A 15,704-nucleotide genomic window follows, 5' to 3' on the forward strand; every position below is an offset into this window, starting at 1 on the left:
GTGCTAGAAACCTCAACCTCTCCATGGCTGACTACTGAAAGGCAAGTCTGACTAGGGAGAATCTATGTGATCAAAAGCCACTTGGCTCTATCCCGTGGTAACCGTACCATACAGTTATGGTACAGTTATCCCGTGGTAACTGTACCATACAGTTGTGCATAACCATATGCACAACTAACTGAACCTCCCTTTGGCCTCAGTTTCCTCATGGATAATATGTGGAACATAAAGTGCTTACCCTCAAAACTTTGTTATGAGGATTCAACAAGCTATTCAGTGTGAAGCACAGAGCTAGGAAAGTGGTAAACTGCAGTACAAGTTAGTCATTCTTATTCTCCTGCAAAGGATTTCTACTTCTCCACTATTAAGTTCCATGTTCACCCATACTGGGCAGTCACAGTAGAAGTTGGAGAAGTAGGTTGTAAGAGAGGTGGGGATTAGTTCTGGATGAGATCTGTTTGTGAGTTTTACATTCAAGAGATAGAGATCTCTTGGGCTTCCCTGGTGGCGCAGTGGTTGAGAGTCCGCCTGCCGATGCAGGAAACACGGGTTCATGCCCTGGTCCCGGAAGATCCCACATGCCGCGGGGCGGCTGGGCCCGTGAGCCATGGCCACTGAGCCTGCGCATCCGGAGCCTGTGCTCTGCAATGGGAGAGGCCACAACAGTGAGAGGCCCGCGTAATGCAAAAAAAAAAAAAAAAAAAAAAAAAAAAGAGAGATAGAGATCTCTTTAATCCTAAAATTTCCTGACTCAGTGGCTATAGGTTGCCTTATCTCCCTTTCACAGGAACGGTGCCTCTAGGATACTTTTGGGCTTCATTTGTCTTTATTTATTTATTTGTTTTCCTGAAGTATGCTTCCTTATACTCGTTAGCTGCTTGGTTGTTGAAAAGGGGCTGGAAACTCCACGTCCATCCTCTTCTCACCCTGGTTGACCTTTTTATGCTGTTGTCAGCCAAGAAGACATTGATATCTTTGGTCTCCTGCTAGCTTGAATTCTTTAGGGCAGAGCTTGCTCAGATTATCTCCTGATGTCATTCCAAATGTCTGATGGCCATCTATGGCAATGGGGCTCAGCAGAGGCCTGCTGGGAAGGGGGGAACTACTAGAAGTAGTTCTGTGTTGGACACATAATCAACTTTACAGCTATGTCTAGGAGACTGTTTGCCACTTCTTGAAAAACAGAAACCATAGCATTTTGCATTTTTTTGTTTATTTAATTAAGTCCCACTTGGGATGTGTATGATTCCTGTTGATGTCATGATAGGTATAAATATGCACTACAGGAAAAAAAAACAGACTCAAAGATCGTTAATAAGCCTTTTATATGTGGTGTTCATGTTAACTCTCCTCACTAAGAACACCAAGTTAAGACAAAAGATTCTTGAAAGGAGAGAATAAAGGTACCACATTACCTTGTTTCCTCTCTCTAGGTAATTTTCCAAATGATGGTTTTTCACTTAGCTGAGAACTTAAAAATTATTTCTAAAATATTTCATTTATAAGCTAAAATTTTAAAACAAACAAAACAATATAAAATTGTATATTTTCAGGAAGGCGAGATCACGCATAGATTTATATGCTTCTAATACTCACTAGATTTAAAAACAAGGAGATACATAATTATATCTATATTCTAGTTTACTAGGTAGAGAAAGAATTAATTTTCATTATTTGGGATGAAGTCTCTCTAAATTATTTTGGAATATGATGAGAACTAAAAGTAAAATGCCATAAACCTTTAAAATTTAAGTCCGTGATTAAAACCAGTTTGTTTTACCAGTGGACACTAGTTCATTGGGTCAAAGACCCAAACCAAAGAGGTCTGATTTCTTATAGAAGGTTTTTAAAATAAATTGTAGCTAAATATTTCTATATAAATAATATTCATATTATTAATACAAATAGATTTGCAGTATATGTGCGAAAATAACACTATCTTATTGGAATGTGGGTTGAAATAAGTTCAGAGTGTGTAATATTTAATGGCCACTCACTACTTATCAGTGTTGGATTAATACTGTATTATTAACTGCTTTATAAGCTTTATTTCTTTTTATCTAAACAACAACCTTTTAGAAGGTACTACTGTTCTCTCCATTTTATATAGGTTTAAAACGAAAACTTAGAGACGTAACATTACCTGCCCCAGGTCACATAGCTCTTAAGTGCCAAAGGATGTGAAACTATGTTGGTTTGTTTCCAATAGATGCCTTTATCTACAATGCTATACTGATTCATTATACTCATAAACTTTGCTCACTTACAGGGATGATGACAGCAGGAGATGATATAATCGATATTTTTTCCCCACCAGAAAAGATTTCAGAAATATGTGTCTAACCCTGTGTCATCCTCTTCAAGGTAGATGCTTTAGGAGGTTATTTGCTTATTTCAGTAATGACGTCTTTGCATTTAAGTCTCAACAGAAATATCCTTAGGAATTTGCTCTGCAGTCTTAACAGTCTGATTGTTGGCAAATCATTATCATTAAGGATGAATTTGTTGCTGAAACTAAATCCAAACCAAATGTAATGAACAAGGTGCTTGATAGAAACTATGATGTGATTATAAAGCAGCAGATTATTTGATATCTGCCTCATAAATTGACATTAATCGGAGAGATAAAAGGGAAATTTCAAGAGTGTCCCTAATACGAATGTGGTGTAGCCTTTAAGGAGACATTTTAGTGACTAACACTCATGAAAGGTCTGATCACTTTTTAAAAAGTCAGTTTCACTAATGAAAAGTTGTGCATCATTGTATGAACATTGTGGGAAATACCTTTTCAGAGAATGTACAACAGACAGGAAAGAGTAAATCAGACACCCTGGGTTAAAAGCCAGGCTCAGATGCTAAATAACTGTTTGACCTTAATTTTCTAAATGTCCTCATTGTAAAATGGGGAAAGTGGCAGAACCTCCCCTGGATGATAATTTTGCTGATAAGAGGACATGAAATTGTATTTCTGTAGCCGCTTAGTGCTTGGCATGTAGAAAATGCTCAATAAATGTTAGCTATCATTATACTATTTCATTTTCGAGGGCTATCACATATTCTTGAAAAGCATCTCAATATCAGTTATCTAACAAATTTTAGAAGCTGACTTCTTTTCTATCAACTTTCATGTTTCAAAGCAGTTTTATTTCATATTAGAGCATTTCATATTTGAAATAAATATAAAACATTTATGACAGTATGTTGATCAAACAAATATACATTATATCAAGAAGTCTTATGTTTTGGGGTGACCAATTTATATTATCCTCGTCAGTGTTCCATATAATATTCTCAGAGAATTTTTTTTTGTATTCATATTTGATTTTTATCAGACTTGTGAAAATAATTATATATCCATTTGCCCAGAATAAGGCTACATCAGACATCTTCTAAATTGCTTATTGATTACATAATCTTACTCTTAAATTTAAGGAAACTTAGCATAAATGTAAATTAGTGGCTTCCTATTAAATCTGAGTTTTTAAGTCCTTTCAAATCAACATTATCTGTGTCGTAAGGCTGCTGAGGCTTGTCTTTGTGTCACCATTTTCCCTATACTCACCTTCAGTTTGTCCTCCTTTCACTCTGGCATGCTCCACTCACCCAGCAGCAATTCTTAAAATCAATAATAGCTCTTTATTGAGCACGGTCTTTCCCTGATGTGACCCACAAGGTCCTTTCCTTCCTCAGAAGTCTCTTTATGTTCCAGAATTCTCTTGGACTATGTCCTACCAGAGGAGACAGGCGCTCCAGCCCCATTTACTTAGTGATGCAGTAGAAATGTGTTACTCCTTTAAATGAACTTCTCTTCAAAAGTTTTCTGAAAAAAAGTTTATAATCCAAAGGAGTATCTGTGATTACACAGATTCCACAAATTCCCAGCTGTGTTGGTCAGGAGATGCTTTGGGGAGGAGACTCTCAGTATGTCTCAGCTCCCTCCTGCCCGCTGCCATTTCATTTGCTGACATAGGTATGTCCTGGGTGCAACTCTTACTTGAGGAAGAAATTTTATTGTTTTTTTTTTTTTTTTTTTTTTGCGGTACGCGGGCCTCTCACTGTTGTGGCTTCTCCCATTGCGGAGCACAGGCTCCGGACGCGCAGGCTCAGCAGCCATGGCTCACGGGCCTAGCTGCTCCACGGCATGTGGGATCCTCCCAGACCGGGGCACGAACCCACGTCCCCTGCATCGGCAGGCAGACTCTCAACCACTGCGCCACCAGGGAAGCCCAAAATTTTATTGTTTTTGAAAAGGCTGGGATTGGAAATCGTGTTCTCTATCAGCAAAATATCCTGATCCTTGAAAAGTTGTCTACTTATTATTTTTTAAAAAAATTGGTGGTCTTTAGTACCTGTTGTTCTGGTCACCTTTTCTGTTCCCTCTTTGCATAGGAGGCACACAGTTACTGCGGGTCCCATGGGCCACAGCCTACTGTGTTGTCACTTGGTCTCACTCTGTGTGCACTCCCTTCTGTCCCCACTCCAAAAGCTACCAGAGGTGTAATTAGTGATTATTCTTCCAGAAACATCTTGAAGGGGGTATAAGAACCCTGTGATGAGAATAGTGTTGCTACCTGGATGAGGGAAGAATTTGGAAGGGCTGGGGAGAGATACAAGCTTGGAGGGAAAAATGCATTCTGCCCTTTATCTCTTCCGTGAAATCACTGATAAAGCATCTTCCTATGTGCAAAGATGGGGCACATAAATATTTCCCAGCCTTGTATAGCATTAAACCTGTAAATATGGAGCATCCATATCAAATGGAATCACTTTATTCAGAAATGAAGAAATATGATTCTAAGTAAATAATTTTGAACACTAATTAAAGAGGGATGCATAAGAAACATTCTACAATTTTTCTGTTCCTTTTGACCCCCTCAGAAATAGTTAAATAGCTCATCAATAGATTTACTCCCATCTTTTCCATTTCCTTCCTCTTCCCCTTCTTTCATCTTTCCTTCATCTTTTCTGCTCCATCTCTTTACTTTCAGCTGTAAATCTTTTATTTTCAGTTGTAAACTCAGCAAAGCCCCCCTACCCCCGACTGCTTATTAACCAGTTATTAACTGGTTAACCAGTTAATTAACCAGTTATTAACCAGTTATATTAACTGGTTATTAACAATTAATCAGATTTTTTTTCATTGCTTTGGAAAGCTACATTTTTGGTTTCACAACCATAGGGTTTCATTAATAATATTTTTCTATTTCTCTGAATCACCTCAAAATAAAATACCACTAACAAACGAGCTTACTTCTAAACAATCGATGATGTATACTGTAGACAATATGGTCATAGAAGAGTTTCTATGATTATTTTTGTTATTAATCACTGTAATTACTCTGATTACAATGGTGGTTAAGTCACAGTGAATAAAGCACATGCTTATCTTGTTTATCTAGTATTTGCGAAGGATTTGTGTTCATCCATCCACACATTCTCACCTCACCTTATGTAGCTGTGAGACTCTAGTTTGTGTAGCCTATGGCCACAAAAATGACTTGCACATGGGAGACTAAAGCCTCTGGTTTCCTTACATTATCACTAGGCTGTAACCTCTTAAACTCCATAGGTCAGCGATGATTGAGTATTCCAAAACTTGAATGTATATGCATGCATGCTTATAATGAGCATTATCTGTGCTGTTTTTTCATGACTTCCCCGAAGAGTCAGTTCAAGCCATTCTTCAGATTTCAAGCTATACTATCTAGTGCCTGAAACTTAAGTAGAACTGGAGAATGATTTTTGGCTTATCTCTAGTATTGGGTAAACCTTATCATTTGCCAATCCACATGCAAATAAATAAAATAAGTAAACTACTTAAGCACAGTTATATCAGACAGTAAGTAACAATGGACATATAACATCTATAGCTGTATCCACACGTTCTCTTTGATCTTTCAGAACCTGAGATCCCTAAGTTCTAGTTTTCTTGCTACTGTAGAACAGAACTGACTTTTTTTTTTTTAAAACATCTTTATTGGAGTATAATTGCTTTACAATGGTGTGTTAGTTTCTGCTTTATAACAAAGTGAATCAGCTATACATATACATATATCCCCATATCTCCTCCCTCTTGCGTCTCCCTCCTTCCCACCCTCCCTATCCAACCCATCCAGGTGGTCACAAAGCACCTGTGCTATGTGGCTGCTTCGCACTAGCTATCTATTTTATGTTTGATAGTGTACATATGTCCATGACACTCTCTCACTTTGTCCCAGCTTACCCTTCCCCCCTCCCCGTGTCCTCAAGTCCATTCTCTAGTAGGTCTGCATCTTTATTCCTTTCTTGCTCCTAGGTTCTTCAAGACCATTTTTTTTTTTTTTAGATTCCATATATATGTGTTAGCATATGGTATTTGTTTTTCTCTTTCTGACTTAACTTCAACTCTGTATGACAGACTCTAGGTCCATCCACTTCACCACAAATAACTGAGTTTTGTTCCCAAAAAATATGGAACGCTTCACGAATTTGCGTGTCATCCTTGCGCAGGGGCCATGCTAATCTTCTCTGTATCGTTCCAATTTTAGTATATGTGCTGCCGAAGCGAGCGCCAGAACTGCCCTCTTAAAGAAGAGAAGGCTCTAGTGAGGACTGAACAATCGAGCACAGAGAACAGTTTATCAGAGTGCCCAGATTTCTGGCCCCCACTGCAGGCCCGCCGAGCCTCAGCCGCAGGAATCTGCATTTTAACTAACTCCTCCGCTGTCTCTTAACGTACGTTTTGTTTGCAAGCCACTGCCTTAATGTAGGGGTAAGCGTAAAATCTGTGAAGTCCTAATTCCATAACCTTCCCTTTTCTCCGTTATTCGTTCCTGTTCTCCCAGCTCATCTTAACAAGTTTTATGGAGCTTTTAAGTTAGTGAATGCCTTTCAAAATAGTAAGAATGAGAGTTCAAAATGGTACAAATTTTTCCATCGCCTGTTTTGGTTCATATAAACAAGCAAAAAAAGACGTGTCACATATACTCTGCCCATGGTAATTAGAAAACTGATTAAGCAGTGTGAGGACCTAATTCTCTTAAATTTCTGTACACTTCTTCATCTTCACTTATCTAAGGGGTAGTGCTTATCTTTTCTTGGGTGGAATATGCTCCTTGGATTCCAGAATCTCGGCAAAACCTGTAAAATGAGCTTCGGATCCAGGAACCTCTACCTTTAGTGACAACTGGCCTACAAACACGTGCATGCTTCAGCGACTGCTAGCTGCTGTGAGCCTAGATTCCCTAAACCCAGGACTAGCATTGTTCTTGATCACTTAAGAAATGTGACTTTTCGCGAAAGACGCGTTCAATCAATACAAATGTTCCTTATGTCCTTGTAATTACCTCTGTCTGCCAAGTAATTACTAGGCATGAGGGGCCTTTACAACACAGGCATCCCAGGCAACACAGGGATCCACATTCCCAGCCTTTTAACCTCTCTCCATACCCAGCTGCTTCCATTAACCTCTCTTGGATCCAGATATTTATAACACTTCAGATTAGGGGTTCTCTGCCACGCCTGTTTCTTGTACCAATGTTTTTCTGACGCGAACAAACATGTTCACATGCTGGCTTACAGCAGTGAGTGTCATGAATGTTTTTTTGGTTAAAAAAAGTCTCCCTACTATACAGCACAGAGAACTATGTTCAATACCTTGTAATAACTTATAATGGAAAAGAATCTGAAAAAGAATATATATGTATGTATAACTGAATCACTTTGCCATACACCTGTAACAAAACATTGTAAGTCAACTATACTTCAATAAAAAAATTTTAAAGTCTCCCATTTCATAAAACTGAAAACATTAAATGACCATTAAGTCCTTTGTGTCAGTCAACTCAGCTTTATAGAATACCCTGAAAAGTTCAAAGCTATGAGTGATAATATCATTTTGAGACTAAGACCTTTCATGTTCCATCTACCCAAGTGGGAAAAATATGGCCAGCTGGACAGTAGTGTATTACAAAGTGATTTTGTTTTGCCTGCTGATTTCACAGATTAATACTGGTGTTTTAATTATTTGGAATGCTGACATGGTGGGCTACTTACAGCAATAGGGAGAGGGCAGGGCATGCCATTGCAGGCAGAATCCCACCAGTATGTGCTAGAATCCTTTTGGGACTTCACACCCAGCAGAGGAAACCCCTTCTATTGGATAACTAAAACTTCCTTTTCTATGATTTACACACAGCCCAGCAAAGAGTCTCATCTATTCAGTAGCCTCACAGAGGTTACATGAGTTGTTTCCAGTTACCAAATGACTTAAGTAGTGAAACAGAGACTGCAGTTTAGCTGCTTACTTCTTCTCTGGTGCTCTTTGGACAGCAGTCTTCAGCTCTAAGGAGAAAACGTTTATGATCCTTCAGATGCAGACGAGGGACAAGTCATTCACTTTCACTAACACCCCTTTGAGATGCAGGGAGATGATTGAATTTATTTGAAAGTCTGTGATTTTGCATATTTTGCTGTGACACCCCTGTCTTTCCCAGTTGTTAGAAATGGATATTATTGTACTGATTATTTTGCTTGCAATTGATTTGCATACTGTTATTGCATATTGTTAAATGGTTTGCTGATTAATGACTAATGTTGATTTGGACTAAATGTAACAGAATAAGCAAATTCATTTGTAAATTTAGATATATAATTTAGTTGCTAAATGGTATCATAGAGCTGTTGGAGATTATTTTAGATGAATTCCTTGCAAGGAAACCCTGCCCACATTTTCCTCCCGTATCCTATATCAATGTTTTAAGCTCCCCACTCCTTTAAAAAAAAATTCATTTCCAAGTCTGGATTTTAAGCAAACACTTCTCAAAGGCAAATATTTCTCCAAAGCCCAGGGTTAATATAAATTACTTTAAATTCAGAACGTGGTAGGTATCTCCTAAACAATTTCTTTTCTGAAGGGTCAGAAGAAGTTTGACTATATTTTCATGACCTCGAATCAGTGTGTTGAGCAGCATTATCAAAAAATTATAGCAATATAAATTTTTAATATAATTAATAATTATATGAATAAGTATCAGATACTTATATTAATACAGGATTATTGAGTTATAGAATTTCTTAGCTGTTAGGAAACACTTGCTGATGAAGCCTCTGGGGTCCAGAGAGGTTTAGTAATTAATACACATACATACACAAGCTAGTTAGTTGTTGAGTCAGTTATGTGAAGGTTTAATATATTCTGCACTTCAGTATTATACATATGCTTATACTTTGGTATATTTGGTATTTTTAATTATCCCCTAATATATAAAAAAAATTTCAACCTGACTTTTCATTCCTGCATTCATCTTCTAAACATATATGCTGCCATTGATTATATTTTATTTCTGCTACTTCATATACACCATAAATATTTTCAGTTTGGAAATCAGTTTAAATGGTAAAGAGAAACTAACGAAGAATTTATACCATAGATATTTTAACATATTTTTGCTCTTTGTTAAAACTACCTTTTAATATGCTCTGATAAAATTTTATCTCTCTAGTAAGGTATTAAATTTGGTAACTGAAAATGGTTGTCCAAAGAAATGCAACTCACATTAATTTTCCTTGTGCTCTTTTTTACTTATAGTTTTACAGTCCACATGTTTTAAGTCTAACAGAAAAAATAATCATGAAGTTGTGAGACAGATCCAAGTCTGCATCTACATCCTCAGGTTGGTGACCTTGGGTAAATATCATTTTTGTGCTTCTGTTTCATTTTCTTTAAAATGAGTAGTTGAAAGCTTCAAAGACTCTTTCAAAGATTCCATAAGCTTAAAAGGAGATTTGGTTGAAAGAAATGTGTGGCCATCATTACCTGGCTGCTCAGTATTTTCATGGACACATACTTGTTACCTACATATGAAGTTTCCTTAAGGAAATTAACTCTTTGTAGGTGTGATATATGGACATTGAGAGAAATGGGATAAATAAGAAAAACAAGGGGAAACAAGTTAGTGACAAAGGAGGCATGGTAGGCAATTAAAATGATTCCTCTTTTACCTCTTTATATCTACAGTCTAGTTATTCCTATTTGAAAACCTGCTGGCACCAGGTATTATCAACAGGGATGAGTAATATGTAATTTTTATCTTTACTGGGTTACATTTGGCCCACAGACAGTTGACAGCTGTCAGTCAGGTGGCTGGTCAATGAGGAGATACATATAAAGCTGCCAAAATATTTTTGTTTCTTTAAATACTTACAAGTAAACCATTTTAGCTGGAAACTTCTTTGTCCTGAAATTAAATAGATTGATATTCAGAATAAAATTTATTGAAGTTAGTTGCGGGGAGAACCAAGATTTTCCTTATGAATATACAAGGTAAACAAAATGGTTTTCAAATGTCTTTCTGAAAGGGGAGAATAATTAATTTTTCTCTACTATAAGCTGTCCTTAAGATATGAAGATGTATTGCAAATAATGCTTAAAGCACATGTATTTTACAATTAAACTTTTAGTCATTGCAACTTTAAGCCAAGTTTCTAACTAAGGCTTATTAAAAGAGACCATTCCCATACATTGCGGGCGTTAGCATAGGTATTTTACTGACATGAAAGGTGAAAGTTTATCAGAAAGGACAAACATGTAGTTGCATGTCAAACTAGGAGTTAAAGCTTTTTCTCATAAGTAAAAGAAAATATCATAGAATTTTAGATTAAGCCAACAATTTAGAGCAGGGTTAAAATTATAAATTTTAGTTATTTAGAAATATTTGGGCTATACCTAACATTGTTTCTAATAGGTTCAGTCACACTTAAATAATTCACAAGAGTCATAAAAAATAATTTGGAAGAAGCTTTTGTATTGTTTATACTTAGTGTTAATGACAAACTATTTATAATTATAGCCAATTGTATTGCACACAAAAACTTAACAAATGTAATTTCGAAGTTGACTTAAAAGTGTATGTTCAGTTTTTCAGTACTTAGACATCTTTAAAATCAAGTACTTTGATTCTTTCAGAATATAGTATTTAACAGACCAGGTAAATAAAAAAAATTATGAAGTGCATGGAATACATATTCATTCTTTAAGAGACTAATGAAGTTATCTAAAAATTTCAGTGACCATGGTTACTCAGGTGCCAGAATCAATATGACGAAGATGACAAAATATCACATAAAAATAGCAGTTTGAAACCTCAATAAGTATACTCCTTTTTAAAAAATAAAATATGCTTTAATCTTCTGAACCATATTCTACATGTCATAATTTTAATGAAAATCAGATTTGAGTTTTGAGGTTTCATTAAAATGTAGATAAGATTGTGTTTTACAAATGTTAGATTTTTTTGGTGGGGTGGATAATTTCTGAAAACTTTTTAAACCACAAATATTTCATAATTTTAAACAGCAGTTAGGTTAGTCTGAAAGAGTATGATACATATAAATTTGTGACATATCTGTGTCATCATTGATCCAAAAATTGTTTTAGATAACAGTGGTTATTAAAAAAAAATCAGATCTTATTATTTTCCCACTATGCGACAATGTGTTAAGCATGTAGATTGAAAATTATTTATGGGATTGTCTGAATAAAACAATTGCCTCATAGTGTTAATTTATATTGGTAGGAACATTTCTCTTCTTCAGCAACAGTTTTGCCCCCCACAGCCGAGAAAATTGATTTTATGCATAATAATTTATAGCATTCTTGATCAATGTATGCTGCTCATCCTTTACATTCATTAGTCCATGTTACTTGTGAATATGGATTTTGGTTATTAAAATGGTTTCATATGTTTACTATGTATAGTCCCTAGCTTTAAGCTCCCTACTTGCTTAAATGTTTTCAATTTGCTATAATACAACAATGTGTAGAGAAATGCTATGAAGCATAGTTAAAAGAATGAGTCCTTGAAATAGAATAACTTTAAAAAAATATGTCCTAACGTTTTCCATATTTTGCATTAATTAAAATCCTATTCTGAAAAAAATATTTTTGCCTAAACTTTTGAATTCACAAAATAAAAATACCAATTATACAAATTTACTAATTTTGGAAATCAATGACATAAAAACATGCTTTAGTAGCATGTTGATTGTTTATTCTGAAGATTTTTCTCTGAAGAAACTCTTTGTAACAAGAAAATGTTACCACTTCTGATTATTAAATATTCTGTGCAATACATGTTTTAAAATTGTATTAAAAATAAAATTAATTTCATATTTTCTCTAATCATATTCCTGTCACATGTATGCAGAAAAAATTCTAACCCATGAAACTTTTGCAAAGAGCATGTACCATTTCACATTTTTACTTGGAGATATATTGAAAAATAACATTTTATTTAGAATGAGTAGATTGTAACAGAATTAGATAAAAAGGAGATGAAATGATAAATGTGTATTTATTTGAATAGTCTAGTATTATATATAATTAATTCTTCATCTTTCAGATACTGAAGATAGTAATGAAAGAGAACAACATTTAAACTATGAAGCATTTTCTTTTAAAAAAACTTTTTTTTTTTCACTCTAAAAAATTGTCAAGTTGTAACAGCCCTACTTTCTACACCAGGAAAACCCACTGTTGAGTTAGTTGGCTCTGATTGCAATGGTCTCATCAGCTTTCTGAATGTAGGTACCTCAGCAGTGCCTCTTCCAAGATAACAAAATCAACTTTTAGAGATTAAAAAATATATTTTGGCAATTGAAACTCACCAGCGCCTTTCTGCTTCTCCAGGAAGTTGTACCCGTCAGCACCTGCTGAGGGCTTTGTTGTCCAAACCCTGACAGGTAAAAAAATTCCTGTAGAATAAAGCCAGACCAGCTGGCTTTGAAGAGAAACCCCCAGTTTGGGCTTCCTTTGCCTCCTCTCCTTTTCTATGAAGACCCAGGCTTTCCCCCCTTGATCGTCAAGCCGTAAGATGCGTGATCCCTGTGCACAAGTGTCTGGCAGGCCGAGGTGCACCTGTCCCTGTCACTCTGGAGTAAATTTAGCTGCAAAGGTATCACTGACAACCAGACCTTTGTCAGTGCTGGCAAAAGAACACAGACTTGCTTTCCTCTCCTCCCCCCTTACTAGCCCCTTCGCTGCTAGTTCAAATGGAAAATATCAAATCGGAAGTCTATCCAAAAATCATTCCTGAAAAATGAGATTGCTTTCATATGGTAAAAAGTAAGTTTCTTATTTCACACAGACTTTAAAATTACATTTCCAAGAATAATCTTGGAAGAAGACGAGTTTTTGTTCAATTAATTGTGGCTGGAAACTTTTTAATGGAAGCATAACACACATTTACTTCATTTCAGGTTATTAAATTGTGTTAAGCATTAAAGTTAGTTGCCATTCTTTGCTGTAGCTCATTTGTTCTTTTTGATCCAAAGAAATATTAGAAGGTTAAAACATCACATAGGGGGGATTAATCATGCTACCAAAATTAGAAAGCATGTAGTTCTGAGAGACTGAATGTCAAAATTGTATGCTCAGAGCACTTAAACGATTGGAAATCTGGGATCCCACTACGACATTAAAAATGGCAGCTAATGTCTGTGGCAACTTGGGTGTTTAGGAGCGGGCTAAAGCTAGAGTTCTCTTGCTCTTTGATTACGGTAAGGACATTTATCATTTATGTGAATTTTTTAGATTAATTTCCTTATTGATGCTTTGAGAGCAATTCCTCTTGAAGGAAAAGAGCGAGGCAGGCAGTGTTCATTGATACATCTGACATAAATAATGTAGTCAAGATATATAAAGCAGTCCAAGGAGTAATGTGCTTAGCCGTGGCATTCGGAGCTTTTGCTTTATTAATTATGATTTCTTAAGTGGTGTTTAAAAGAGTTGTGCAAAGTACCTGTTCTACCATATTTTTATTGCCGTTTACCAGGGTTGGGTGTGATGAGAAGAAGAAATCTGGGTCAAAATCAAAAGTGCTTTGTAAAATAAACAAAGTTCTTATTTACTTACTATGTATAAACAGCCACTCACCAAGCCTCATTTCTCCACAGGGCACCACTTTCAGATAAAAACATAGACCTGAATGGCATCATCCAGTATCCAAGGAAACCATGTAAGTACCTCTCTCACTGTGTACTTCTCTTATTCAGAGTTTAAAAGCTAGCTGAGTACTGAATAAGTGAGCTTGCTAAAAAGAAACAGGTTCTTGATTGTTACATGCATCATAAGAAAACCCTTATGTTTTCATCATATTTGAGAAAATAATGTGTTTAGTCCCAACTTCTCCATCAATTCTCATTCTTAGGTACAAAACAGCTACTCAAAGTCTTAATGAATTAAGAGTTTCAAACTTTTCCAAGACCCATTAGTGTCTGAGAAACAATGCTTCAGAGGCCTTGTGCCAGGAGTAGTTACCTAATTGTAATAAAACTTTTTAAATTTCAAAAATTAAGAAAAATGACTTGGAAAATAATATTTTGTTGGTAAACATTTATAGCAATTTATTTGGTTTTAGACTTGCTTGGGGAGTGAGCAAGTGAGCAAAGAGATGAGGTTAAGTATTTAAATGACCCAAAGAATCTTGAAAGCAAATGTAATTTCCAAATTGCAAAAATCTGTTGGCAGAATGGTTTGGGAGGTTGGCATATTATTTTCATTCATTCATTCTTTTTTTTTTTTTTTTTTTTGTCCCCAAGCTAAGGTACATTTCTGTAGCTAATTTCAAGACTCTAATTAATTTTCAGGAACTGTGGAATCTACTATGGAAATTTAGTTTCAAAACAATATGCTATTCTGGAGAAAGATCCATTTCTAAAATAATTGGATTGTTCTTTCAAGTATTTCTTTACCTGGACTTTATTATGTTTTTCATATTTGACCTTTCTACTTTAAAAATCAAATTATTTTCAATGCTAAATGATTATTCATTATAGTTTACTTTTTAATGAAATACTTAAAAGTATACTCATGTAATTAAAGATCTTTTTTACTATTTGCATCAGCTATGTGGTTTAGTCTTTTAAACACAGACATATTACTTTTCATCAAGGTTTTCAGGAGTTGCATTTAAATGCAGCTGGTTTAGCCCTGTGGTTTGGAGTTTTTCATATTATTTGTATTTACTTTTGTTACTGTTGTATTTCTGACTTTGCTCTGCAGCCTGGTTCCTTGCAAAGCATGAATGACAGAGATGATCTCACTCACAGTTTCTCTGCTAAATTAGACATACCCTTCACCTGGTCAGAGGACCTGGATAGGCAGTGAGGGTTTTTTTTTTTTTTAATGCTAGTTACAAAGTTCAAAAGTGTGGAGTTGGAGGCCTGAAGTACTGCCCTCTAGACTAGGAATTCCCTTCCACAAAATAAAGGTAATTGGTGGCAATTGCTGGGTAAACTCGGAAGCAGTGCATGGTTAGAATAGATCATTATAAAGAAAGAAAATGCAAATTGAAAGGGAAAACTAGGTAATGTTATAATTCCTTATCTTGAGGAAATGGAATTTAAAAAATTCCATTCTCCTTATACAGAGAGGAAAAAGAAAATCTACACTGCAGTGCTTGTGGCACAGTTTTAAATATTTACATTAGAATATAGATTTTCCAGAAAAATCATTTAAATTTGATAGGTTTAATTCAACCTCCTATACCAAAGAGGAAATGACAATAGAAATAAATTGATATATGCACATCAGTTCATCAGTAGTGGCCTCTCTAACAAAGACCATCATTATTCAATAGAACTTTCTGTGATGATGGACATGTTCTCTACCTGCACTGTCCAGTATGGTAACCAGTGGCCACATGTGGTCTGTTGAGCACTTGAAA

The 15,704-nt window shown here is 35.6% G+C and overlaps 1 protein-coding gene and 1 non-coding gene across 24 annotated transcripts in view; both read right to left on the minus strand.

The window, feature by feature from the left end:
* The window catches only part of MEF2C (myocyte enhancer factor 2C), a 170,175-nt gene extending 157,266 nt beyond the window's left edge, over window positions 1-12,909 (minus strand). For 7 of the 23 annotated variants that reach the window (XM_067031296.1, XM_059063146.2, XM_067031275.1 and 4 more), the window contains exon 1: window positions 12,646-12,841. The gene's annotated coding sequence lies outside the window, so the exon portion shown is untranslated. Of the gene's footprint in view, window positions 1-10,184; window positions 10,218-12,645 lie in introns of all 23 variants that reach the window. The other 16 variants (XM_067031308.1, XM_067031295.1, XM_067031276.1 and 13 more) reach the window with 11 other exon arrangements.
* Window positions 6,445-6,551, minus strand: LOC131756540 (U6 spliceosomal RNA). The gene has a single exon (XR_009335699.1). It is a non-coding gene; the product is annotated as a U6 spliceosomal RNA (small nuclear RNA).
* Window positions 12,910-15,704: the final 2,795 nt, after the last annotated feature.

This window comes from Kogia breviceps, chromosome 4 (genome assembly GCF_026419965.1).
Source record: "Kogia breviceps isolate mKogBre1 chromosome 4, mKogBre1 haplotype 1, whole genome shotgun sequence".
NCBI classification, from domain to species: Eukaryota; Metazoa; Chordata; class Mammalia; order Artiodactyla; family Physeteridae; genus Kogia; species Kogia breviceps.